At 47.2% G+C, this 25,557-nt stretch overlaps 1 long non-coding RNA gene across 2 annotated transcripts in view; it reads left to right on the forward strand.

The window, feature by feature from the left end:
- LOC106510537 overlaps positions 272 to 25,557 on the forward strand; it is a 31,835-nt gene continuing 6,549 nt past the window's right edge. The window contains exons 1-4 of one of the 2 annotated variants that reach the window (XR_002345336.1): positions 272 to 1,430; positions 6,818 to 6,971; positions 9,072 to 9,140; positions 23,144 to 23,295. This is a non-coding gene — a long non-coding RNA (uncharacterized LOC106510537). Of the gene's footprint in view, positions 1,431 to 2,992; positions 4,369 to 6,817; positions 6,972 to 9,071; positions 9,141 to 23,143; positions 23,296 to 25,557 lie in introns of those variants that run through there. The other variant, XR_002345337.1, reaches the window with a different exon arrangement.

The raw sequence follows: 25,557 nt of genomic DNA on the forward strand, positions 1-25,557 counted from the left end.
AAATAGTGCAAGACCAGGAGTCCCGTCATGGCTCAGTGGCTAACACACCCGACTAGTATCCATGAGGACGTGGGTTCGATCCCTGGCCTTGCTCAGTGGGTTAAGGATTTGGCCTTGCCTTGAGCTGTGGTGTAGGTCGCAGATGCAGCTCGGATCCCCAGTTGCCGTGGCTCTGGCGTAGGCCAGCGGCTACAGCTCCGATTCGACTCCTATCCTGGGAACTTCCATATGTCTGCCTGGATGCGGCCCTAAAAAGACAAAAGATAAATAAATAAATAGTGCGAGACCATATCGTGCCTGCTTTTTTTTTCATCTTAAACACCAAGGCTAATTGTGTTGTGAGTTGTTTCAAACTCACAAACCTTTGCTAGTTGAAAGATGTCCATCATGTCTGCAGGCCTTGATGACATGAACCAAGTCTAAAGATGGAAAACAAAAAGATTCCAGCAGCTTCTCAGTCTACAGAAAACTGAATATCTCCAGGCAGTTGATGAATTCCATAGGCCACTTTCAGGGACCAAATTTGGTTGTGCAGAGCTGGGGGACAGGGAAAGACATGAAAAACAGACCAAGAGCTCAAGTTGCAACGTGCAATGCAATACTCTATCCCCAGGTGTTCTCAGAGAAGACGACAGTCCTGGCCGCAGGCCCCAGTCGGAAATACATGGGGTCCTTCTTCCAGACGCTTCACTCTATCCTGCCTGTAGACAGACCTTCCAAAATACCGTTGGCCACCTCAGTCCTGCTGCTTAGAAGCCTTTAGCTCATCCAGTCCACAGAAAACAAAACAAACAAACAAACAAACAAAAAAAATGAATGTCTTCTATCATCCACACCAAACATTGTACAAGGATCTTTGGAGACACAACGATGAACAGACAGTGTTTTCCCTTCTGGAACTGATCTCAGGGGGCCACTGGGTGCAGCATTTGCAGAGGTTTCTTAGTTCCATCCCTCCTGCCCGCGCCTCCCCAACTCCTCCCCTCTGCCCTCCAACCTCCTACACTCTCCGGGCCTTTACTGGGCTGTGATGGCTTCTCCTGGGCCTGGTCTCACGGCTCCTCTGCGGGCCTTGTGCTCCCCACTTGGCAGATCCGCAGGCTTCTGGAAACCGTGGATTGAAGACCCAGGCGAGAAGAGGAAGAGGCGGTGAGTGAGCCGCGCGCGTGAAGGACAGCGCCTCCCAGGGGCGCCGTTGATGGATCAGCGCCCGGTACGCCGCAGAGGCCCCAGGGAGACACGCGCCTGGCCTGCCTCTTGCTTAAGATCGCGCCTGCTCTTGGCGGTTCCGTTGACCCTGTCGGTGCTGCTGCAGTGGATGCGTCCCCCTGAGCTCCTGGGACTCAGGGATGGAGGCTACTGAGAGCCCTGGTGTCACATTCCCTGAAGAGGCGAGGAATGCTTGGTCCCCCGCGCTTGCAGTTTTTGAGGTGAGTTAGAATTACCCTACACAGGTGCCAGGTGGCCCAAGAATAACGGATGCCTCAGGAAAGCTTTCCCAGTACAGGCACCCAGTCAGGTGTTACTTCATTTTATATTCCAGGTAGTAAGGATGGACAGGCTAAGAATTTATTTTCAGGTTCTGTCAGCACCAAGGCTAAGGAACAACTTCCCTTTTCACTCTTTCCCCGGAGTAGCTGTCCCCCACTGCGGTGCTGAAATTCAGGGTACGGGTCGAACGGAGCTTGAGTCCTTCGCCGGGGTCCACGCCCTGCCGGCGGCACGTTGCTCCGCCCTCCAGCTGCCTTCCAGCGCAGCCTCCAGGAGCGCCTCACCGCCCCCGCCTCCGGCGACCCCAGCAGGGGGTTGGGTGCTGGCCCCTCTGCCCGCCTCCGAGCCCGAGCCGGAGGTGTTACCCGAGAGGGGTTGAGCCACGCTGTCCTTTCCGGCGGTGGGCTCCGTCCAGGGTGCTGGACGGCGCTTCCCCATCTCCCCCAGGCCCCAGCTCGCCGCCGCGCGTCGCTGCCGGGGGGCGGAGCAAGGTAGGCGGTTGACTCCGTTGGCCTCGCGCAGCAGCCCTCTCCTCCCGCAGGCGTTTGGTGCTTGGGCCCAGTCCATTCTCTCCTTCTGTCTCCTTACACCTCCTGTCTCCTCCTCTAGCCTTTGTTCCCTCCTGCTGTTGCTGGCGATCTCTCCGATGCCACGTTTCCAGTCCTCCAACGCTCCTAACCTCCCGCTTTCCTGTGGGCGCCCTTTCTTTCCCATCCCTTTATCCCGGTACCTTCCCGCTAGTTAAATTCAGACGTGTGATGGGACCGGGCATCTTGCTTCCCAGATTGTAGGCCCTCTGTCAGCTTCCTTCCCTCAACAGAACCTCCTCTCCGTTGTTTTGTGCTTCGCTTTCCCAAGGAGTTGTGAGATATGGGTTCTCCAGAAGAGGGGAAAGGTTGGGCAGGGACGGCAGTGACCAGTGCTTAACCGGCCAAGCGTAGGGACTCCGGGAGTTCTGGAAGATTGGAGAAGCGAGAACAAATGTGCCCAAACCTCCAGTTAGGTTTATGGACACTTTTCCAAGTCACACCATCTTTCTGTCTTCCTCTGGTACCTGATTATTTTGTCTCTGCCTTTTCTATGGGTAATACTTGCTCATTTTGAAGCTAATATAATACTGAGCTTTTGTTGGAACATAGTTATTGTTACCCACAGATAGAATTAAAAAAAATTTTTTTTTTTGGTTCGGTTTCTTCTTTGTTTTTTTTTTTCTTTTTTTTTTTTTTTTGTCTTTTGTTGTTGTTGTTGTTGCTATTTCTTGGGCCGCTCCAGCGGCATATGGAGGTTCCCAAGCTAGGGGTTGAATCGGAGCTGTAGCCACCGGCCTACGCCAGAGCCACAGCAACGCGGGATCCGAGCCGCGTCTGCAACCTACACCACAGCTCACGGCAACGCCGGATCATTAACCCACTGAGCAAGGGCAGGGACCGAACCCGCAACCTCATGGTTCCTAGTCGGATTCGTTAACCACTGCGCCACGACGGGAACTCCTGTTTTTCTTTCTTTTATGTCCTCACCTGTGGCATATAGAAGTTCTTGGGCCAGGGGTGGAATCAGAGCTGCACCTGGGCAAGACCAGATCTGAGCTGCATCTTCCACCGACCCCACAACTTGAGGTAACTGGGAATCCTTAACCCACTGAGCAAGGCCAGGGATTGAACCTGAATCCTCACAGAGACAACGTTGGGTCCTTAACCCACTGAGCCACAATGGCAACCCCGCAAATGTGTTTTATATTTATGGAATTTAATAGTTATCTTCTGTGTTCATTGCAATGTGAATGTTGCTTGTTCTTGTTTTTGTTAGTTCCTCATTCAATAACCACATCTTCTTGTGTTTTCAAGGCCTCCATCTACTTGAGCCACTCTTTTTTCAAATCTGAACTCTTAAGTCAGCGTTAACATCTTTTGGGAACTTCACCAACTTTCTTCTTTTCTTCTTCTTTTTATTTATTTATTTATTTATTTATTTAGACTGCTCCTGTGGCGTGTGTAAGTTTCCTGGGCCAGGGGTGAAACCTGCCCTATAGCAGCGACCCAGACCACTGCAGTGACAATGCCAGATCCACTGTGCCATAGGGACTCCCTAACTCCCCAACTTTATTTATTTATTTATTTATTGCTTTTTAGGGCTGAAACTGTGGCATGCGGAAGTTCCCCTCAGCAAAGCATCTGCAATCTGCTCATGGCAATGCCAGATCCTTAACCCACCGAGTGAGGCCAGGAATCAAATCTGTGTCTTTATGGATATTAGTCCGGTTTGTTACTGCTGAGCCACAATGGGAATTCCATCCCCAACTTTCTGTCTTTTCTCCACATGGACCTGGAGTTTGACTCTAGATCAGAATTACAGGTTCAGGATCTGTAGTTTTCTAGATCAGAATTACAGGTTCAGGATCTGTAGTTTTCATTAGCTTTTCACAAGTCTATAACCCCAACTATAATATAGCTGAGATTTGTTTAGTGCTTACTGACAGCCCCAGTGCTCTCCATGTATTAACCTGTTTAATTTTTCCAGTTATCCTATTAAGTGGATAATTTATAATTTTTGTTATCTTTATTTTGCAGAAAAGGAAACTGTTAAGAAATGCTGCCTTAGACCCCATAGGCTTGATATAGTGTGACTGTGATGTTTCATTTATTGCTCCATACATCCAGCCGGCCAATCATGTATCCTCTTTTCCTTGGTGTTTGACCTTTTTCTCTCTTGAGCTAAGTGTGTGGCTGAATAGTATGGCTTTTTCAGAGAAAGAATCTCTGAACCAGAGTATGGGAGTTGCTGTCCTTCTCCATTTAAACTCCAGCCGTGTTCTCGGTATCATTTAAAGGAGAAAACTTAGAGGCAAAGACAAAAGGTCCACAGGTGGTAATGACAAAGGTGAGTCTTTAGGTTCAGAAAGAGAACAAAATAAGATTATTGTGAGATTCAGAAGAAAATTAGAGTCTTTTTCCCCCTCTTTGTGAAATTGTTACCAAATCAAACTTGAATTTGCATGCCCATCGTACAGCAAAGCCAATTTTTTGCTACGGGGTTGTGGTAAAGGAAGGTGTAGCATATATTTACACCAAGCAAGGAGAATGGGCAGCCAGTGTCCCAAAGACCCAAACTGGCTGTTGAGCAAGGGTTTTAAAGGCAGCATGAAGGGTGAGGGTCGTACGGTGTGTGTCAGCTCATGGACGTTCTTCTTATTGGTTGGTGGTGAGGTAACAAGACGATATTTGAAACTCTTAATGTCAACTGGTTCTGATCAGTCTGAGGTCTCCATGCTTGTAGTTAACAGTCTGTGTCCTGTAGGGTTCTGCTTTCTGTAGCAGAGCTCAAGGGTATGCATCAGATTGTTTTCTATAGCCCTTCATGAAGGACTAGGAGTCCAGTGACTCAGTTGCTGGCTTTTTTTTGGTCCTTTTTATTTTTATGGCTGCACCCGTGCCATATGGAAGTTCTCAGCCTAGGGGTCGAACTAGGCTCCTGGCAATGCTGGAATCTTAACCCACTGAGTGAGGCTGGGGATCGAACCTGCATCCCACAGACATTATGTTGGGTCCTTAACCTGCTGAGCCACAATGGGAACTCCCCAGTGACTCAATTGTTTTAAGTTTTTCTTGCTTGACTGTTTTTCTTCACTTTCTGCGTTTTCTCACTTCTGTAATCATTATGAATTTGAGTCTGCTCTGTGGAACTTGGGGAAGGCCTAAAGGTTTTTCTACAAATGAGAAGCCGGGATAAGGAGGGCTTTGTACCTGGAAGGGCTCTGCAGGGTCCTGCCCAACTTCCAAAGAAGCTAATCTTGAACATGTTAGAACCCGTGTCAGGATTATATGAAATGGGTAGAGGCTGAGAAAATAGAACTTAGTTGGATGATTGGGTAACATAATTGGTAGAAGCCTAGACTTTTTTCTTTTTTCTGCACCATGGCTCATGGAGTTCCTGGGCCAGGGATCAGATCCAAGTGGCAGTTGTGACCTACACTGCAGCTGTAGTGTCACTGGACTCTTTTAATCCACTGTGCCAGGCTGGGGATTGAACCTGCATCCTGGCACTTCAGACATGCCACCAATCCCATTGTGTCACAGTGGGAACTCAAAAGCATAGACTTTTGATGAGAAAGACTCAATCTTTTTCCATCATTCATCCTCTTTGAGTCTCTGCTTTCTCAGGTGTAAATGGGAATAATAGCACCTATTTTATAGGGTCGTTCATAAGATTAATGATGTCATGTTTCTCTTGGCACCGTCTTGGTATATGGTAAGCATTTCTTAAATGTTATTAGCTCTTGGGCTTTTATTCAGACCTCATGGATTGTTGTGAGATTGTTATGTAAAAAACACACTGCCTGGTGCAGAGTATGCACTTAATAGGATAACTATTATTAAATCTATGAACACTAGTAAAGATTTATTGAGAATCTACCCATATCCTGGAGATATGGTCTCTGTTGGGGAGGGGACATTTTCCACTTTTATTCATCCTTTTTCAGTTCTCATGGCTGGACTAATAAAAAAAAAATTGACATAAGATAGACTAGCAGGAGAACAAGAAATTTAATTCAGGCACACAGAGGTCTGATAGAAATAGGGCCTTAGAAGTGGCCAAAGCAGGCAGTCTTTATATTACTTATTTATTTCATACCAAAATTCTTTTATTTCCACACTCCATCAGTGGTATCAGTACCACAAGTGAAAAAGGTTTTGTAGATGGTATAATTTCTGCACACAGAAATGTAATACTCTGCAGAGTAATCAGTACTAAGTTTTTGGATTTTTAGATGACGAATAAATTTGAGACGAATTGATTGGCCACAGAAACAGGTTTGGGTACTTATTAGTAAGGTATCAAAGTTTGAGCTTGGGTAGTAAATTAGGAAAGAAGTAACAGGGATTGCAGGCTTCTTGTCCCTAAATATCCCCTCTCTAGTGAGAAGGGCAGCTTTCACACGGGAGCTTCACTCCCCATTTTCAGGGAGACAGAGAGGGCGGTCAGAGTGATAGGAACACGTAGTGATGGAGCCAGGACCACAACTTGTCTTCTGACTCTGGGTTCAGTATTATCCTTGTTCTACCAGGATCCATTAAGATGGACATTTTTGTGCCAGTATTTCTAAGCCCTACCTCGTATCCCAGGTATTTTATATCATGTTCTATATATAATCCTAATTCAAACTCCTAAGCTGTGAGAAGGTTTCTAGAGTTGTTAGATTTGAGTGCTCTTATTTTTTTTGAGTGGGAATCAGAGTAATGAAGTGGCCTGAAGACCAGCAGCAGGAGGGGGAAGGGAAAGCTGCTCACTCAAAGAAGCCCCACTGAATTCTTCTCTTTTCCTTTTGGAGGTCCCTCTGAAACAGGGCAGAAGTCTCATGGATTGGATTCAACCTCCCCAAAGTGGAAAGGATCTATGAGGACTAAACAGCAGGTTCATTGAAGTAACTGAAGAAGAACTTAAAAAATACACCAAAAAAGATGACTGTTGGATATATCTAACAGGTAGGCAGTGTTTATTCTGTACTGCAGAAGGTTTTGGCTTTGGGCTTTCCAGTTATAATGCTTTATAACCCCATGGTCCTATTATTTGGTGGTATAATTCACAATTAAATAACAAAAGTGTACCCTACACCGGGCAGTACCTTCTGTAATTCTGAAATTTGGACCATGCTTTCTTCCCTAAGTTGCTTTTTACACGGCACCCCTGTACTGTAGTCCCTTTGAAAGAAAACAAGTGTTGGCCAGGCAATTTCATATGAAAGTAACATAATTATGCAGTAACACCTAGTTTATGTGGGCTAATGTTCTACCTTTGTACTGCGTTACAGAATCCTGCAGGATAAAATGTCTCTGAGAACCTACAGTAAATCAGAAAGACTACATTAAAGTCGCATCTTTAGTTCTCACTTGAGCAGTTTTTATTACTTGACCTGTGTTTGTTACCAATATTAGTTACTGGATTTTTCTAGCCCACAGCAAATTAGAAGCCCCAGATTAGAGGTGGAAAGACTGGAGAGGGTGAGCAGGGAAATAGGTCTATATTCGATGAAAGGAGACCTCATGGTGTCCTACAACCTGGCATCTGAGAGGGAACAAAAGCAATAAAAGGGAGTTCCCATTGTGGCTCAGTGGTTAAGAATCCAACCATAGTGGCTCGGGTCACTGAGGAGGTGCTGGTTTGATCCCTGGCCTACATTGGGTGAAAGGATTTGGCATCGCTGCAGCTATGGCTCAGATTCAGTCCTGGGCCTGGAACTTCTCTTTGCTGCCGATTTGGCCATAAACCAAACAAACAAAACAATAAAGGGCTTGCATCTGTATACTGGGCCTCCCTAGCGATGTCCTTGAGTCATGCAGACAGTGATCAGTATGTCCATTATCCCCTGTTAAAAGCAGAAAGGGAGTTCCCGTCGTGGCGCAGTGGTTAATGAATCCGACTAGGAACCATGAGGTTGAGGGTTTGATCCCTGGCCTTGCTCAGTGGGTTAAGGATCTGGCATTACTGTGAGCTGTGGTGTAGGTTGCAGAGGCGGCTCGGATCCTGCATTGCTGTGGCTCTGGTGTAGGCCAGTGGCTACAGCTCTGATTTGACCCCTAGCCTGGGAACCTCCATATGCCAGGGGAGTGGCCCAAGAAATGGCAAAAAAGACAAAAAAAAAAAAAAAAAAAAGTTTTTGTTGGAAAAGCTGTTCTACCCTATTAACAATAAGGCTTTCCCACCCCCACCCCCCTTGCAAAGTCTTTTTTTTTTTCCTTCTTGACCGAGTTTGGATTTTCATTTTAATAAGGAAACACTTGATTTAGGCCCTGCCGTGGACGCTCTGCTCTAGCAAGAGAGGCTAAAGGACTGTTAGAGAAGTCTGAGGCAAGTCTAGGAAGAAAGCTATATCAGATTGCAGGGAGGGATACCTGTGGGTTAGTAAAGTCAGAGATGCTACCGGGGAGTGTCCCGCTGTGGGTGTGGCTGAAAAAGAAAAAAAAAAAAAAAAAAAGGTGGTAAAAGTGGGCGTCCTTGTCTTGTTCCTCGCTGGATTTATTTATGCTCTGATCTTTATTACTTCTTTCTTTCAGCCGACTTTGGGCCTTTTTTTTTTTTTGGCTTTTAAGGCCACACCCACATCATATGGAGGTTCCCAGGCTAGGGGTCTAATTGGAGTTACAGCTGCCGGCCTACACCACAGCCACATCAACGCCATATCTGAGCCACATCTGCGAACTACACTACAGCTCACAGCATTAACCCACTGAGCAAGGCCAGGGATTGAACCCACAACCTCATGGTTCCTGGTCAGATTTGTTCCTGGAGTGCCATGACGGGAACCCCCAGCTGACTTTGGGCTTAGTGTGTTCTTTTGCTATTTCCTTGAGTTGTAACTAGGTTCTTTGAGATTTTCCTTTACGATGGAGACGTTTATTGATATTTCTTGACACTGCTTTTGCTACATCTTATAAGTTATGATATATTGTATTTTCATTTCCCTTGGTCTTAAGATATTTTCTAATTTGGGGGAGGTTAACTCTGTGGAATACCAGAATTTTGTCAGTATTGGGGAGGGTCGATGCAAGCAAAGTGATACTATTCTTTCTACCCTAACGGTGCAGCTCATCTTGCAATTTGTGGTCCACTGGCGAGCTCGAATGTCTCAGCTGGATTCCAGAACTCTTACCAAGGTAGTTTTGTCTGTAGATGGTTGTCAAACCAGTGTTTGTATGGGGGCATGAGGGCTGGGACCTGCTCTTTTGCCATATTACTGATATCACTGCCCCTCTCCAAGCACTCTTGGTACCCTGTCCTCTTAGGACAGAACCCACACTTCACCCAGAGCCCTGGAGGTCTTAAGGGTCTGGCACTGCCCTCCTCTCCAGCCTCCTCAGCTTCCAGCTTCCCAGCTTATCCTCGTCCAGCCATTCATCTTTCATTACTTACCTCCCAGAGCCAAGCTCCTCAACACCAGCATCTTGGTAACTCCTGTTCCCTTTGCCTGCAAAATCTTTTTTTTTATTATTTTTATTTTTATTTTTATTTTATTTTATTTTAGGGCTGCATCCTAGGCATATGGAAGTTCCCAGGCTAGGAGTCTAATTGGAGCTGTAGCCACCGGCCTACACCACAGCCACAGCAACTTGGAATCTGAGCCGTGTCTGCAGCCTACACCATAGCTCATGGCAAGGCCGGATCCTTAACCCCCTGAGCAAGGCCAGAAATTGAATCCACATCCTCATGGATACTAGTCAGGTTCGTTAACTGCTGAGCCACTACGGGAAGTCCCTTCCTGCAAAATCTTTTCCTAGCTGTTCATTCAGCTGGCTCCCTCTCATCTTTTGGATTTCACTTTAAACAGGAATTTGTAGGAGAGCAGCTATCCTTATCCCCATCTAAGCTGCGCTTCCCAGCCCACCCATGAATCCCGACCACATGTCCTCTTTCTTCCTTCTGTGTCTGTTTTGCTTATCACTATATTCATTGCCAATCCCCTGTAGCTTTCTTTGAAAACACTTTGAAATGGTAACATAACAGTCAATGTTGAAGGTGCCATATTTGACCTTCTCCTTCCGTATTTGTGGATATTTAGTAGCTTCTGATTATAAATAAGACTGCCGTGAACATCTCTGTGCATTCCATGTTTTGGCCATGCCTCTGGTGATTTTGTTCAGTAACGTCTAAGAAGTAGAAATACTGGCTCTGTCATAGACCATGAGTATGTTGAAGGTTCCTTCATACATGTGGCCACACTGCATTCATATAAGTCCCACCATCCCTAAATGTGAGAACTGAGAGATAAGAGATCTATTTTATTTTATTTTATTTTATTTTACTTTATTTTATGTTTTTTCCTAGGGCTGCAATCACAGCATATGGAAGTTCCCAGGCAAGGGGTCGAAACAGAGCTGCAGCTGCAGGCCTATGCCACAGCCCCAGTAATGCAGGACCCAAGCCATGTTTGCAACCTGCACCATAGCTCCTGGCAACACTGGATCCCCTACCCTCTGATCGAGGCCAGTGATCGAACCCACATCCTCATGGATGCTGGTCGGATTTGTTTCCACTGCGCCACCACAGGAACTCCCAAGATGAGTCTTTAGATGAGCAGTGCACATGAACCATCTGGGGATAGGAATAAAATTCAGATTCTGAGGCAGGAGGGCTGGAGTGGGGCCTGAGATGCTGCCTTTCTAACAAGCTCCCTGGAGAATTCACCCAGAGGCCCTCATCTTGCCTGTTGTCTCCTGTCACTGTCTGGGTTCCAGCCTGACACAGTCCCTAGGGACCTGTGCCTCTGCCCAAACCTCGGGTACCACGTCAGTAGCCCCAGCAGGAAAGCCTCTGTTTGCATTCTGTGTGCCTCAGGCCCTATCTGCACATGGCTCTCAACTCCAGGCTTCAGAACCCCGATGTTATGTATGGTTCTTGGTTGGGTTTTGCATGGGGTGTGGCATGAACTGATCCCTTCTGGTCCCAGGATGTATGTTCCACTGCCCTGGGTGGGAGAGTGGGTGTCTCTGACAACTTTTCCCGCCTGCCCTCTCTCTCTCAACCCTATGCCAGTAGTACCTGGGTTTTTTGTTTTTTGGTTTTTTTTCTGTGAGGAGGCCTCCTTCCCTCAGCCTTTCCCAATCCATGTGTTTTGGGGGAACTTAACTCTAGTACCCGAATCAAAACGTAAGCCTGTGCTCTCTCAGGATTTGTCCTAACAACGTCACATTGTGGAGGCAGTGGACTAAACTGTGGACGGAGAAATCGGGAGGCTTACTATTGTGACCACTGGTGTTTTTGAAAGCCAATGTGAGTAGATACCGTACCTAGTTTACCTCCATTTAATGTAGCCCTTTCCTTTCACTTCCCAGAGAGTGATTTTAGTGAACTAAGTTACTTTCAATGACTGGCCACGCAAAGAAAGGAAGCATTGTGGCTTTTTTAGGGCAGGGGGAGAAGGTTGTCATTGCACTTATCATATGAAGAATTACCAGTCTATTTGATGACAGGAGGCAAGAAGCACAATGGAAAGCTAGACACCCTCAAGTTAGAGTTATTTCCTCGGATGTTCCCATTTGAAGTCTTGATTCTCAGGACCCAGAGGGACACAGCACTTGCTGGCAGAAGGACCTGAGGAAGGATGTCAACATTTTTAAGAAGAACTCCTGGGCGTATTCCCTATTACCAGAAGTGTAAGGCAGTTAGTATTTAAGTTTTTCCTCTTTGTTGAGTAGAGTAAAATTCCTTTTCTAATACTCAAACATGAGAAGAAAGTGGAGACTTCAGGGTTAGAAAACACCCCAAAGCAGAGCTTTATGATGGAGTTACTCTTGCTCCCTCGGCTGGGAACAGAGGCCTGGCCAAAGAGGAAGCTTATGGCCCTGGTCGTTTCTCAGAAGTTTCTGCTTTTATTCTCAGAAGGGGAGTGTGAAGAAAGCTACTTTGCCACATCTGCTGAATCTCCAAGTATCTTCCGTTTAAATTGTCTTTGTACAAACTGGGGAGGTCCACCTGGCTCTCCATACCTCCAAACTTGTTCTTTTTCAAGATCGCTTGGTCTGTCCCACATGAACTGTAGATTAGTTGTCAGTTTCTCCAAAACACCACATGGGATTTTGGTAGGGATTCTTTTATCTTTAAATCTATCCATGTACTATTGACATCTGAGTAGAATTAAGGCTTCTGATCCTTGAATATGGATTACTTCCCACAAAGGTAGTCTTTCTTCATTGATCTCACCCCGCTATTGTGGTTTTCAGTGTAGAAATCTTAGACATCTTCCTCACTTCTGTAGGATGCTGATTCGGAGCATCCACAATCTCCTGGCAAAACTTGCCGCAGCCTGCTACCTACTGCCATGTAGCTGGCCTTTACCTGGGCCACCAAAAGGTTTTTCCCTTCTCTTGGTTCTTAATTCCTTTAGAATTCATTATTTTACTCTCATAAATGCTGGTTGTCCTTGCAACAATCTTATAAAAATTACAATGAAATAGTGTACTCTACTCCATAGATTAGTGGTGAATGGATGAGACTGAACACGTGGTTTCATTGTTTTAGAATTATTAGAGAATGACGTATTCCATTATCAAGAATGGAAATATCACCTAAAGGAGAAGAGAACTGGTTTGCAAGTCCCACTCCTAGAGGTGACTGTTGTGAATGGGTTGGTGTCTAGGTCTCAGGCTCTCTCTTATTCTGTCTTTTTCTTCCTCTGTCCATCACCCTCACACACAAGCAGGTTCATTGATGTCTATGCTGGTTTCACGTAGATGTGGTTTTTCAAATGGGATCCAGGATGCAGATGGTTGGTCCTCAAGTGTCCCACATAAGAAAACCCTGAGGTCTCCTCTGCTGACAGGTTGAGATCCTGCCCCCACTTTCTCATCTGCACAGCCTTCATCTGTCCATGTGGACCAGAACTCCTGAATCCCATCCCCTCTCCAGGAACATTCATGTTTCCAATTCCCTACTGTGTCAGTGCGTGCTGTGATGGCTATGCTGGAAAAGACATCTTGGAGAATTTGAGCACCAAGTTTGGTGGGATCAGCTTTGAGCATCCGCACTGCTAAGAAAGGGATGCACCTGTCGGACTTTGATGGGTCCCGTACCCTGTTCTCCCAGAAAGGACTGTTCATGCTTCCCTTTCAGAGTTCTGCGGGGCCCTCTCCTTCCTCCCATTGTCACCTGGGCTGGTGCTCAGCCAACTAACAACCTGTCAGTGTGATGATGGCCAATGCTATCTCCATAATGTGTGTGTCCTCATCTGAATGTTCAAGCATCTCTTACATAGTCTGGCCATAAGCAAGGCCTCTTGTTGGAATTGCCTGTGTTTGTTTCATTTCTTATTAGAACTTTGGTTTTCAAGAGGGTTTTGGGCCACAGGGAAGGTCAAACTTTCTGTGACCTGGGGTTATTTGGAATGATTGAATTCATCTGGATTTCCCTTTCATATAACAAAAACCACTATTTCCAATAAACAGGAAGAGAAAAATTCCTCGATCCCCTCTCCAAATATGTGGGCAGAGACGAAAAGCCACTGTTTGTGCAGTTTCATTTCTAGCAAACCTCCAGAATAGGTAAAGATGCAGAGAAAGAAAGAGGATTAGGGGTTGTCAAGGGCTGGGTGAGGAAGGAATGGGGACACTGCTTTGGTTTTGTTTTGGGGAATGATATAGTCTGAAACTAGGCAGAGGTGATGGTTACACAGATTGGGAATGCTTCTGAATGACTCATTTGACAATGGACAGTGCTTAATAAGTGTTAATATTTTAAGCTTAAATTTTTATTAGTATTATTATTATCATTTTATTTTGAACATAAGTGTGTAGAACCTAAATAATGTGACAGAAAAAATTAATAAATACATAAACAAATTTTAAAAAGACAGAAAATATGACATGTCAAAAGAAGAACGGGTCAGGGAGTGGGTTGATGCTGTGGAACTGGAGCTGACAATGGGAGTGGCTGCAGAGCCACTGGGCCCACGGGCTCCGTGAGTGCTGAAGTGGCTCCTACATGTGCAGGAACAGGAGCAGTAGTAGTTGGTTAAACCAGCAGGTGTATTAATTCTTGAGCTGGTTTTTGGTCTCCTGCAAGAGCAGGTGCATGTTCTCTCTTGAGGGGTGGTAAATCCTCATTGGGCTCTATGTCTACTGCACGAAGAAGTACAGGTTCTCTCTGCAGGAGTTGTGGATCCTGACCTGTGTCTGGGTCTCTTGCTGGATCTGATAGGGGATCTCCCTGCAGGAGTTGTTGATCCCAAGCTGGCTCCAGGGCTCTTGCAGAAGCAGGTGCAATTTCTTCTTGTAGTTGTGGATCCTGACTTGTCTCTGGATCTCCTGCTGGAGCAGGTGCAAGTTCCCGTGCAGGAGTAGTAGATCCTGACCTGGGTCTGGGTCCCTTACAGGGTCTGATGCAGGTTTTCCCTGTAGGAGTTGTGGATCCAGTCCTGTCTCTGGGTCTCTTGTAGGAACAGCTGCTGGTTCTTGCAGGAGTTGTGGATCCCAAGCAGGTTCTGGGTCTCCTGCAGGCACACGTGCACTTTTCTTGTTGTTGTAGGTCCCGATCTAACTCTGGATCTTCCACAGGAGCAGGTTCAGGTTCTCCCTGCAGTTGTTGTCTATCCTGACCAGGCTCTGGGTCTCCTACAGGAGCAGGTGCAAGTTCTGACCTGGGTCTGGGTCTCCTGCAGGATCGGATATAGGATCCTCTGCAGGAATTATGGATCCTGTTCTGATTCTGGGTCTCCTGTAGGAGCATGTGCAGTTTTTTCTTGAAGTTGGAGATCCTGACCTAACTCCGTATCTCCTGCAGAAGCATGTTCAGGTTCTCCCTGTGGGTGTTGTTGATCCTGACCAGGCTCTGGGTCTCCTGCAGTAGCCAGTGCAGTTTCTTCTTGTAGTTGTGGTTCCTGACCTGGATCTAGATCTCCTGCAGGAGCAGTTGCAGGTTCCCCCTGCAGGGTTTACGGATCATGACCTGGTCTGGGTCTCTTGCGGGATATGATGCAGGATATTCCTGTAGGAATTATGAAGCCTGGCCTTACTCTGGGTCTCCTGCAATAGCAGCTGCCAGTTCTTACAGGAGTTGTGGATCCCAAGGTGGCTCTGGGTCTCCTTCAGGTGCAGTTTATCCTTGTAGTTGTGGTTCCTGACCTGGCTTTGGATGTCCTGCAGGAGCAGTGGCAGGTTCCCCCTGAAGGAGTTGTGGATCCTGACCTGGGTCTGGGTCTGGGTCTGGGTCTGTTGCAGGATATGATACAGGATATCCCTGTAGGAATTGTAGATCCTGTCCTTACTCTGGGTCTCTTGTAGAAGCAGATGCCGGTTCTTGCAGGAGTTGTGGATCCCAAGCAGGTTCTGGGTCTCCTGCAGGCACAGGTTCAGTTGCTTCTGGTAGCTGTGGATCCTGATCTCACTCTGGATCTCCTGCAGGAGGATTATCGGGTTCTCCCTGCAGGTGTTGTGGATTCTGACCAGGCTCTGGGTCTCCTTCAAAAGAAGGTGCATTTTCTCCTTGTAGTAGTGGATCTTGACCTGGCTCTGGATCTCCCGCGGGAACAGGTATAGGTTCCCCCTGCAGGAGTTGTGGATCCTGACCTGGGTCTGGGTCTCTTGCAGGATCTGGTACAGGATCTCCCTATAGGATTTGTCAATCCTTTCATGACTCTGGGTCTCCTGCAATAGTAGCTGCGTATTCTTGGAGGAGCTGTGGATCCCAAGCAGGTTCTGGGTCTCCTGCAGGCACACGTGCACTTTTCTTGTCGTTGTAGGTCCTGACCTAACCTAACTCTGGATCTTCCACTGGAGCAGGTTCAGGTTCTCCCTGCAGTTGTTGTCTATCCTGACCAGGCTCTGGGTCTCCTACAGGAGCAGGGGCAAGTTCTGCCTGCAGAAGTTGTAGATCCTGACCTGGGTCTGGGTCTCTTGCAGGATCTGATATAGGATCCCCTGCAGGAGTGATGGATCCTGCTCTGACTCTGGGTCTCCAATAGGAGCAGGTGCATGTTCCCCTGCAGTAGTTGTGCAGTCTGGGACTGGGTGTCTTGCAGGATATGATACAGGATCTCCCTTCAGGAGTTGTGGATCCTGTCCTGACTCTGGGTCTCCTGTAGGAGTAGGTGCTGTTTCTTGGAGGATTTGTGGATCCCAAGCTTGCTCTGGATCTCCTGCAGGCACAGGTTCAGTTGCTTCTGGTAGTTGTGGATCCTGACCTCACTCTGGATCTCCTGCAAGAGCATTATCAGGTTCTCCCTGCAGGTGTTGTGGATTCTGACCAGAGTCTGGGTCTCCTGCAGTAGCAAGTGCAGTTTCCTCTTGTAGTTGTGGATCTTGACCTGGCTCTGGATCTCCCATGAGTGCAGGTGTAGGTTCCCCCTGCAGGAGTTGTGGATCATGATCTGGGTCTGGGTCTCTTGCAGGATATGATACAGGATCTCCCTATAGGAGTTGTGGGTCCTGTCCTGACTCTGAATCTCCTGCAGGAGCAAGTTCAGGTTCTCCCTGCAGGTATTCATCCTGACCGGGCTCTGGGTCTCCTTCAAGAGCAGGTGCATTTCCTTCTTGTAGTTTTGGATCCTGACCTGGCTCTGGATCTCCTGCAGGAACAGGCGTAGGTCCCCCTGCAGGAGTTGTGGATCCTGACCTGGGTCTGGGTCTCTTTTAGGATCTAAAACAGGATCTTCTTGCAGGAGGTTGTGGAGGCTGTCCTGACTCTGGGTCTCCTGTAGAAGCATGTGATGTTTCTTGCATGAGTTGTGGATCCCAATCTTGCTCTGGGTCTCCTGCAGGTGCAGGTGTAGGTTCTCCTTGCAGGTGTTGTGAGATGCCTACGGCCATTTGCCTGAGGGAAACCAAAGGTAACAAGGGAGACCAAGGGTAGGCAAGTCCAGGCTAGGCCACCAATTTGATCCCAGGCAGGTGCCCTCCCCGTATGTGTGGAGGCGGGGGTGGGGAGGGTTTCGGAGGGGTGGGTCTGCCTCTAGCAAGAGTAGGCTGATGATGGCTTAGAAGCCTGGTGGGCCAGTCATGTCCAAATCGCAGGTCAAAGCTGGGTGCCTGAGGATATGGAGAGCTCGAGCAGCGCCCTTTTGCCCAAGCCCTCTAGGTAGATCTCTTTCTTCCTGGGTGGATATCTGAACAGACTCAGGTACGGGCCTGATCTGGGAGAAGCAGCAGGGGGGATGGCCAGGCAGGACTCTGATACCGCTGGTCTGGCTGACTGCTTGTCGGAAGGGTAAGGTGTCCCCTGTTTGCTGTGGGAAGATGGGATTGGCTTCTTTGAGGCTCACAGGGAGAAGAACCCCAATAAGTTGAAGACCAAGTGTGGTCCAGGTTATTTAGCTGATATGAGAACTAACCAGTTGAAGCCTTTCCCAGTGGCAATAGCTGGTGAGAAGAGGGGGACTCAAGGTTAGGCTTTTGGGCCCTGTGAGGTTCGAAGATACCAGGAAAGCATGTGAACTTTTAGGCCTTATGATAAAAGAGAAAGAAGGAAGCACATGAAATGTTTGCTCTCTTTTATTACAAAAATAAATAAAATTATTTAAGAAGTTTTGGGAAAAAATATAAAAGAGAATCAAATCATATATGATACAGTTGTTGTATAAAAGCCAATGTGAACATTTCAAATAGTTTGTTGCAAGGATTTTTTTTTTTTTTTTTTTTTTTTTTTTTTTTTTTTTTTTTTTGTCTTTTGTCTTTTTGTCTGTTGTTGTTGTTGTTGCTGTTGTTGCTATTTCTTGGGCGCTCCGCGGCATATGGAGTTCCAGGCTAAGGGTTGAATCGGAGCTGTAGCCACCGGCCTACGCCAGAGCCACAGCAACGCAGGATCCGAGCCGCGTCTGCAACCTACACCACAGCTCACGGCAACGCCGGATCGTTAACCCACTGAGCAAGGGCAGGGACCGAACCCGCAACCTCATGGTTCCTAGTCGGATTCGTTAACCACTGCGCCACGACGGGAACTCCGCAAGGATTTTTTGATGTGCACTTTAAAGCACTACTATTTATTATCTTATATTCCTGCTTTTGGCACCAAGCATCATAGTAAAACAATTTCCAGGTGTTCCTGTTGTTGCTCAGCAGGTTGGGGACCTGACTAGTATCCCTGAGGATGTGGGTTCATTCCCTGACCTGGCTCAGTGGGTTAAGGATCCAGCATTGCCTCAAGATGTGGTATAGTTTGCAGATGTGGCTTGGATCCTGCATTGCTATGGCTGTGGCATAGGCCAGCAGCTGCAGCTTTGGTTTGACCCCAGCCTGGGAACTTCCATATGCCACAGGTGCGGCCCTTAAAAAGAATGGCATATTTACAATCAAATATTATTCAGCCATAAAAAGAAAAATCCTGCCATTGGTGACAACATGGATGGGTCTCCAGGGCATTATTCTAAGTGAAGTCAGACAAAGAAAGACAAATACCAATAACTGTATGATCTCATATGTGAAATCTAAATAAAACCCAAAAAACAAAACAAAACAAAAGAAAACAAAAACCCCACAAAATAAAGAACAAAACAATTAGTAGTTCCTTTGGTGGCTCAGCAGATTAAGGTTCCAACATTATCACTACTGTGACTTGGGTCACTGCTGTGGCTCGGGTTCAATCCCTGCCTGCGAACTTCCACATGCCTCAGGTGTGGCCATAGATACAGAGAAGAGATTGTTTGCCAGAGGCTGTGGGTGAAATTGGTGAAGGTGGTCAAAAGCTACAAATTTCCAATTATAAAATAAGTAAGTCATTAGCACATGATCCAGCCATCCCACTCCTGGGCATCTATCCAGAAAAATCCTGCCATTGGTGACAGGATTCAAAAAGATAAGTGTACCCCAGTATTCATTGCAGCACTATTTACAATAGCCAAGACATGGAAGCAACCTAAATGTCCATCAGCAGAGGAGTGGATCAAGAAGACGTGGTACATATATACACAATGGAATATTACTCGGCCATAAAAACGAATGAAATAATGGCATTTGCAGCAACATGGGTGGACCTAGAAATTATCATGCTAAGTGAAGTTAAGCGGGAAGACACAGGCATCATATGCTATCACTTATATATGGAATCTGAAAAAAGGATACAATGAACTTATTTGCAGAACAGAAAGAAAAACAGGCTCACAGACTTTGCAAAAGGTACGGAGACGAGTTGGAGGGGGTGGGATGGACTGGGGTTTAGGATGGAAATGCTCTAAAATCAGGTTGTGATGATGGTTGTACAACTATAAATATTTTTTAAAAGGAAAATAATAAGTCATGGCGATGTAATGTACAGCACGGTGAGTGTAGTTAATGGTACTGTACTACATCGTTGAAAGTTGCTCGGAGTTCCTGTTGTGGCAAGGTGCTCATGAGCCCAACCAGGATCCATGAGGACGTGGGTTCCATCCCTGGCCTCGCTCAGCGGGTTAAAGATCTGGTGTTGCCACGGACTGTGGTGTAGGTTGAAGGTGTGGCTTGGATCCAGCATTGCTGTGGCTGGAGCGTAGGCCGGCAACTATAGCTCTGATTGGACCCCTAGCCTGGGAACTTTCATATGCTGTGGGTGTGGCCCTAAAAAAAAAAAAGTTGCTAAGAGGCATTTTTTTTTTTTTTTCAAACTGGTCATCTTTTGTTGAGTGTTAATTCTCCATGAGGATATGAAAGGATTCAGGGCGGCTGGGCAAAGGTCATGGTCGGGAATGCAGAGTGAACCCTCTTCAGTGGTTCTCACTTGGCTCCTCAGGGTTCTGAAGTTAGAAAGGCAACATGGTGAGTTTCTTCAAAGGTATGGTGAGAGCACAGGATGGCAGGGAAGGCAGCAGGCTAAGATCATGTGAACCCATCCTGAGAGTTCCTTTTAGGAGATGACCCAAAACCTGCTTGCTAGTCTGCCCCCTGGCCAGCCTCTTCCTTCCCCGAAGGAACACCCACTCTGAAAAAAAGCACCCAAGAGCCCATCCTTCGGGGCCAGCAGTGCTCTGGGTGCCACAGATTGGCAGGGGCTGGATACTGTCAGGAAAGGCCCGTGAAACCCAGTCAGTGGCCACCACTGAAACCGTTCCTGGCATCTCACACCGGACACACTCCCCTTAGGTCTCAGAACCAGGAACAGCCATGCTTTTCCAGAACACTACACTGACACTGATTGTAGCACTCAACCTGTTCCCCTCTTCGCGTTGGCTGCTAGGAAGATAAATGCCTAAGTATTACCTTTATCCCAGCTTTATCTTATTTTTCCTAGCTTTCTCTTTGCCACGATTTTCTCACTTACAATGCTATATTCTTTTTTTCTTTTCTTTCTTTCTTTTTTTAAGAGCTCCCCCCCTTCACCCCAGCACATGGAAGTTCCCAGGCTACAGTTTGAATCGCAGCTGTCGCTGCCAGCCTACACCACAGCCTTACAATAAAAGGTATAAGGAATAGGAGTCCCCTGGTGGCCTAGTGGTTAAGGACTTGACATTGTTGCTGCTGTGGTATGGGTTCTGTCCCTGTCTGGGAACTTTCACATGCTACAGCCATGGCAAAAAACTAAAAAGATAAAATATATTTTAAAAAAACCCATAAATATTTCACAGTTGGCAACAGGTTCACCATATTTCTGTTACCTAAAAACTGTGTTTGCCTGTTGATGGTGTGGAGTCAATAGACACAACCATGCCAAGGCACTTGGAAGGATTTATTATTACTTGCAGTAAGTAAGAATACTGGGCGTCTTTCCCAAAGCAGTATCTTCAGGACCAGCAAATTGGAAAGATTTTAAGCTGATGGTACATGCATATTCATGAGGGGGCTTGAGCATCGGATAATTCAGCATAGGATTGGAACAAAGATCAAAAGGGTTCATGCTTGGAGTTCCTATTGTGGCTCAGTGGTAAGAAACCTGACTAGTATCCATGAGGACATGGGTTTGATCCCTGGCCCCACTCAGTGGGTTAAGGATCTGGCAGGGCCGTGAGCTGTGGAATAGGTCACAGATTCAGCTCAGATCTGGTGTGGCTGTAGCTGTGGCGTAGGCTGGCAGCTACAGCTCTGATTTGATGCCTAGGCTGGGAACCTCCATATGCCTCGGGTATGGCCCTAAAAAAAAAAAAAAAAAAGAGAGTCATGCTTTAGTTGATAGAAGTCAGGAGGTTCAACATCACCATTCCATCGATTCCATCGTCCACCCAAGTGGGGGCCTTCGTCCATGCCGCACTCAAAGATGTATCGTCATAAATATTTCTTGGGGAACCAGGACCCTGCCCTGAGGCTGCACTATTGTTGTTCATTTTGCTTTTTAGGGCCGCACCTTCCACATATGGAGGTTCCCAGGCTAGTAGCCACTGGCCTATTCCACAGCCACAGCAGTGCCAGATCAGAGCCATGTCTGTGACTTACACCACAGCTCATGGCAGTGCTGGATCCATAACCCACTGAGCAAGGCGAGGAATTGAACCCGCAACCTCACAGTTGGTTCCTAGTTGGATTCGTTTCCCCTGTGTCATGACAGGAACTCCAGTTCTGCACTATTGTTAATTGTCTGCTTCTCCTTTGTTTCTGCATTCCCTCTCTTCCCTGACTAGCCATGGTTTGAATCTGCCTTTTGGACCTCAGGGAAGGCAGATTAAATAGGCTTTAAATGAAGCCTATTTCCCGCAAACAAGAAATAGGGCGCACAGGAAGGATTTGTACCCAGGAGCCCCACAGTGTCCTGCTCTATTTCATTATGGTTGGCTATATGGAGATATAACTATGCCATTATTCAAAAGATTGATATTAACCATATTGTTGATGGAAAACCATACTGAGAGGTTCCCAGGAGGACAGAGACAGACCCCACCCCCTGCCCCCAAATATGGTTGTTCACCTTGGAGACCTGCTGTGGACACTCTGTCCCAAGCAATGTAGATGCTCAGGTTGGGCAGTAAGAAACTAGGGTCTACAGAAAACAACTGCCTGCATAGATTATCCACCTACAGGGATTAACTGCCCTCTGTCCTGGGGCTCAACCTCCTACCCCTCCCCTCCTCCTTCTTCATTGTTCCTGCCACAAGTTCCCACTGTAAACTCCAAGCACAGATTCCTGCCACAGATCTTTATAAGCCTAGCTCCTGCATGATGAGCTCAGCCCGTGCCCCTCTGATGCCTTAATAAATCTCTCTTGTTTTACTAACTAGGCCTTGTGCATTCCTCCCTCAGCAAACCTAACATTTGATGCTAAAACCCATCAGGGAGTGGCAAGGCTAGCCAGTCACTGGTGCCCAAAATTCCTGGGTTTGCAACCCAGGGAGCAGCAGGCAGGGGCAGCTCGTCCGGAGCTAACCTCTGGAATGGACCCAGGTTTGGGCCCCTGATCCAGTTACCTCCCCGCCAACCCTCCGGAACTCAGCCAGGGATGAACACTGAACTGGGAACTTCGCCTTTCCATTGCTCACTCTGCATCCAACCCTGACCTCCTCATTCTTGGGCGAGGAATAGAAACTGAAGTTTGGCACTTGCCATCAGCCTCTGCATGGAGTAAAACATGAGCCACCGCAGCTGCCAACCCACAGCACCCCTTGAGTGGAGCTCAGGGTGGAGACCAGGCGTGAGGCACTCTGTGCTCTGGGAAAACTGGAAGAACGGGCCTTCAGGTAGATCTTTTTAGGAGAAGATTTTATGAACCCAATTCTTGCATCTCCTCATATCTAGAAAAACGCTAAATCCATCAGTGGTGACTAGTGTCTGTGACTAGTCGTCACCTTCACGAGACCAGCAGCGACCCTGGGTAAATCGTGTCCTGGGCTGCAGGCCCCTCCCCCGTCCCCTTGATGACCTAGATCTTGCTATTATTCCCCTTGCCTCAGATCGGTCGGAAAGACTGCCTCCTGGCTGTAGTTAGCGGACAAAACAAAAGTTGTCATGGTCATCCGTGACAACAGTCACTTCCAAGGGTGGGCCAGTGCGCTGAGGGAACTCTGGGAAGAACCCAAGACCACTGGCCCGCAGCCAAGGTGCATATCCAAGGAGTGACTCCAGGAAGCCCAGACACTGACATCTTCCCGTAGAAACTGGTTTTCTGTAAATCTGGTTATCTGTACATTTTTTGTGCTTACTACCTTCTCTGTCACAAAACTTATATATCCTGGCCCCCCACCTCACCTGCTCAGTGTGGTTTCTCAGGGCTACCTGAGATGCTGCCTCCTGGACTTAAGTCTTAATTTTACCCCAAATAAAACTTCACTCTCAACTTTCAGGTTGAATTTTTTAGTCGACAGTTATGGCGACCACGAAGGGACCAGAGCAGACGCCTCTCCTTCGCCTGAACTCTACGAGGACATGGAGCCTTGGTACCAGCAGAGACCCCCTTGTGCCTGTTCATCTCCTCGGGGAGTCCAGACGAATTTGGGTGAGTCTCTCCTGGATCTCGGATCTCCCATATTGGTTGATGATCCTGAGTTTTATTTGGAGGTGTGTAACAGGTACCTGCCCCCTCAGGTGGAAGAGACGGGGGCGGGGGGCTGGTTGAAAGATACCAGGGGAAATACCCCTCAGCAGAGATGCTGGGGGGAAGCCAGCCAGGGGATGCCCCCTCAGTGGGGAATACTGAGGGGAAGGAATACCCCTCAGCAGAAACACTGCGGGGGAGCTGACCTGGGGGACTCCCTTGGCAGGGGATACTGAGGGAGGGGAAATGCCTCCTCAGCAGGGAGATGGGGGAAGCTGGTTGAAAGATACCAGGGGATACCTCCTTATCAGAGATGCTGGGGAGAAGCTTGGTTGAGAGATACCAGGGGCTATACCCACCAGTAGAGACAGTGGGGGGCTCAGTTGAAAGATCTTGTGTTTGGCTTGGTTGAAAGAGGCTGAAGGGTCTGGGCTGGGGGTTTAGGTAAGAGGCTGCTCTGATACATTTCCTCAATTTGGCGCCTTAATAGAATCTGTCGGGATAAAAGTTAAGGTATTACATGAGAGTGTCACTTAGAAGAAAAGGGGCAAGACTCCCCCTGCCGCTGGTTATGGTTTTCTCAGGTGGCTGAGGAATTTAACGGGGGTGGTGGAGGCTGAGTCCTCATGCCATGCAGTGGTCCCACAGGGAAACCCACTCAATTAAAACCTGCTCAACCGGGGACGTGAGTAAGAACTGGCCATTTGGCAATCTGAGCACCTGTAGTGTCCTAGATGCCACTGGGAGACCCGAGACACATAAAAGAGAGAGCCGAAGCAACTCTGGGCTAACACCTAGAGAAATTAAGCTCTCAAGTGGCACACTGGCCCAGCACACCATGTCATTAGTAAACTTTATCCCTGACAAATTCAACTTTAAAATGAGGAGCACCAGAAAGCCAGCCTCCAACTAACGCCTCAGCCAGATTTGCGTATGTACAAAACTTATACTTGCAAGTATCTACTGAATTGAGTACTAATGAAAAACAATCTCATTAATACTCTAAAATAACCAAAGTGGAATCCTTTATTGCATAGGTAGTTATTAGAGATGCTAGTTTGGAAAACACATTTCAGAATTAGTGACTTCAGAGGAGTATTTCTTCCTCGCCTTGACTGACATCCTGACTGCTTGGGGTGCTTGAGGACCAGCCTGCCTGCTGACCGACCAGACCCAGCGGTCACACCCAGGACCCTGTGGTCCCCGGTTTCCTCCTGACGAGGCTGACTGGCTGGAGTGCCCCAACCTCATCTGGGACAAGAGACTTGGCAGGCCTTTTCCACAGCCCTTCTTCTCTCAAGCTGGCTGGTTTTCCCTTGAAGACCTAAGACATTTCTGTTTACTCTGTTTATTAGTACTTGGGTCTGGAGGGTCTGTGTCTCCATAGGTTTTCTGAGAGACGAGGATGTTAAATTTCAGGGAATATCTGATTAGGATGGCCATGCCTGTGATTCGTGTTTTATGTTCTGTGTTGTCGTTTGTGATGACCGTTCTGCCTTGTGAGATAGGAGATTCTGGTTTGGATCCACTGCAGAGCCCCCTTGGGAAAGTTCTGTCTGGTTGGGAAGAGGCTAAGACTAAGAAAAAGATGCTGTTTTATTTTAACCCTTTATGGCCACAATATTCTTTAGACTCCAGAGAAAATTGGTTTGGGTGAGACTTTTGAAATTTCCAAAACTTGTTCTTTTTGAATATACGATGTTTTTTAAGCAAGCTTACGAAAACATCTTTTCAGAATTCTGACTTTGAGGGAACAAGTCCTGCTAGGAGAACGTGCTTCTCATCTTATCTAGACCATCTCTAATTCCTGAGACTGAAGGAAAAAAAAAGGGGAAGAAAAACTTATTCCAGGAGTTCCCATTGTGGCTTAGTGGTTAACAAATCCGACTAGGAACCATGAGGTTTCGGGTTCGAACCCTGGCCTCGCTCAGTGGGTTAAGGATCTGGCGTTGCCGTGAGCTATGGTGTAGATGCAGATGTGGCTTGGATCTGGCGTTTCTGTGGCTCTGGTGTAGGCCAGTGGCTACAGCCCCGATTCAACCCCTAGCCTGGGAACCTCCATATGCCGAGGGTGCCACCCTAGAAAAGACAAAAAGACAAAAAAAAAAAAAAAAAGAGAGAGAGAGAAAGAAAAAAGAATGATCTTTCCAAACATTGGTAATGTACAAATTAGAATTGTGCTAAATTGTTAAATGATCAAGTTTTTTTTGAATAGCTAGGTCA

Source organism: Sus scrofa, chromosome 6, assembly GCF_000003025.6.
Source record: "Sus scrofa isolate TJ Tabasco breed Duroc chromosome 6, Sscrofa11.1, whole genome shotgun sequence".
NCBI classification, from domain to species: Eukaryota; Metazoa; Chordata; class Mammalia; order Artiodactyla; family Suidae; genus Sus; species Sus scrofa.